General features: G+C 62.2%; 1 long non-coding RNA gene across 1 annotated transcript; it reads left to right on the top strand.

Annotated features, from left to right (window-relative positions):
• Nucleotides 1-434: 434 nt before the first annotated feature.
• Nucleotides 435-1,127, top strand: LOC108510132. Its single transcript, XR_001878746.1, has 3 exons — nucleotides 435-482; nucleotides 562-661; nucleotides 1,100-1,127. It is a non-coding gene; the product is annotated as an uncharacterized LOC108510132 (long non-coding RNA).
• The last annotated feature ends 1,429 nt before the right edge of the window (nucleotides 1,128-2,556 follow it).

The following is a 2,556-nucleotide window of genomic DNA, read 5'->3' on the forward strand; positions in this document are numbered from 1 at the left end:
CCGGAACCTTCCCAGAGCTTTTTCCAGGGACTTTTCCTTGGAAACCAGAGGTTTTGGGAACAGCCAGTGGTGCTGTGGGGCCCCTGTGTCTCCGTGGCACGTGGAAAACTGGGAATTTTGCCTTGGAATGTGTTTAAAAAGCTCTCCCTGGGGTTCAAAATCCCTCGGGAGCAGCTTTTCCCGGGTGTCCCGGAGCCTTCCCGGAGCTTCCTCCGGGGTTTTTCCTTGGAAAAGGGGCCCGGGGGGGGTCGGGGCCGTGGGGATGGGGCGGCTCCAGCCCTTCCTTCCGTGTGTTCCCGCAGGGAATCGCTCGGGAATCTCCGGGATGTCGGACAGAGGGAGCGGCATGGACGGAAGGACGGACATCGCCAACGGTCGGGGGCACTCAGGGGGGCAACGGGGGGCACAGGGGGACAGTGAGGGGGGCAGGGGGACAATGAGGGTGTCAGGGTGACAATGACAGGGTCAGGGTGACAATGAGGGTGACAGGGTGACACTGAGGGTGTCAGGGTGACAGTAGCAATGTCAGGGTGACAGTGAGGCTGGCAGGGTGATAATGAGGTGTCAGGGTGTCACTGAGGGTGTCAAGGTGACAATGGCAGGGTCAGGGTGACAGTGAGGGTGTCAGGGTGACAGTGAGGGTGTCAGGGTGACAGTGAGGGTGTCAGGGGGACAGAGTGTCAGGGGGACAGTGAGGGGGCAGGGGGACAATGAGGGTGGCAGGGTGACAGTGACAAGGTCACAGGGTGTCACTGAGAGTGTCAGGGTGACAACAAGGGTGTCAGGGTGACACTGAGGGTGTCAGGGTGACAGTGAGGGTGTCAGGTTGACAACAAGGGTGACAGGGTGACAGTTAGGCTGTCAGGGTGACACTAGCAATGTCCAGGTGACAGTGAGTGTGTCAGGGTGACAGTGGCAGTGTCAGAGTGACAACAAGGGTGACAGGGTGACAGTGAGGGTGGCAGGGTAACAATGAGGGTGGCAGGGTGACAATGACAGGGTGGCAGGGTGACAATGAGAGTGTCAGGGTGACAATTAAGCTGTCAGGGTGACACTGGCAATGTCCAGGTGACAGTGAGGGTGTCAGGGTGACAGTGAGGTGTCAGGGTGACAATGAGGGTGTCAGGGTGCCAGCAGTGCTGTCCCCATGTCCCCAGGCAGCCCTGAGATGTGTGTGAGGGTGTCAGGGTGACACTGAGGGTGTCAGGGTGACAACAAGGGTGTCAGGGTGACAATGAGGCTGTCAGGGTGACAGTAGCAATGTGCAGGTGACACTGAGGGTGTCAGGGTGACAATGACAGGGTCACAGGGTGGCAATGACAGGGTGTCAGGGTGACAGTAGCAATGTCAGGGTGACAACAAGGGTGTCAAGGTGACAATGACAGTGTCACAGGGTGACAATGGCAGGGTCAGGGTGGCACTGAGAGTGTCAGGGTGACAATGAGGGTGTCAGGGTGACACTAGCAATGTCCAGGTGGCACTGAGGGTGTCAGGGTGACAATGAGGGTGTCAGGGTGACACTAGCAATGTCCAGGTGGCACTGAGGGTGTCAGGGTGACAATGAGGGTGTCAGGGTGACAATGACAGTGTCACAGGGTGACAATTACAGGGTGTCAGGGTGACAATGGTGCTGTCCCTGTGCCCCCCCAGGCAGCCTGTCGAGCAGCCCCGAGGACATGTCAGGGTGTCCTTGAGGGTGTCAGGGTGACAATGAGGGTGTCAGGGTGACAGTGACAGGGTCACAGGGTGACAATTACAGGGTGTCAGGGTGACAATGGTGCTGTCCCTGCCCCCCCAGGCAGCCTGTCGAGCAGCCCCGAGGACATGTCAGGGTGACAATGACAGGGTGTCAGGGTGACAGTGACAGTGTCACAGGGTGTCAGGGTGCCATCCCTGTGTCCCTGTCCCCCCAGGCAGCCTGTCGAGCAGCCCCGAGGACATGTCAGGGTGTCCTTGAGGGTGTCAGGGTGACAATGAGGGTGTCAGGGTGACAATGACATTGTCACAGGGTGACAATTACAGGGTGTCAGGGTGACAATGGTGCTGTCCGTGTCCCCCCAGGCAGCCTGTCGAGCAGCCCCGAGGACATGTCGGCCGAGGACGGGCGCGAGACGTCGTCGGGGATCGAGGTGGAGGCGTCGGACGCGAGCCTGAGCCTGACGGGCTCCTCGGAGCCGGCGGCGCCCGCGGGGGGGGCGCGGGGGGGTCCCCGGGGTCGGGGGGACACCGACAGCGACAGCTCCGGGGAGCGCGACTCGGACAGCATGGACGACACCGGCCACTACTCCATCCCCGAGGAGCCGCGCGGCGACGGCGACGAGGACGAGGAGGAGGAGGAGGAGGAGGAAGAAGAGGAGGAAGAGGAGGAGGAGGAGGAGGAGGAGCGGCGCCGGGCCCGCCGGCGCTCCCCGCGCAAGCGGCCGCCCCACGAGCGCGACTCGTCGGACGAGGAGCAGGCGCTGGAGGACTGGGTGGCCTCGGAGACGTGGGCGCTGCCGCGGCCGCGCTGGCGCAGGGCCAGCTCGGCTCCTGCGCCCGCTTCGTGGCCGAGGCGTG

The sequence above is a fragment of the Lepidothrix coronata genome, unplaced genomic scaffold, assembly GCF_001604755.1.
Source record: "Lepidothrix coronata isolate B3197 unplaced genomic scaffold, Lepidothrix_coronata-1.0 Scaffold495, whole genome shotgun sequence".
Classification (NCBI taxonomy): domain Eukaryota; kingdom Metazoa; phylum Chordata; class Aves; order Passeriformes; family Pipridae; genus Lepidothrix; species Lepidothrix coronata.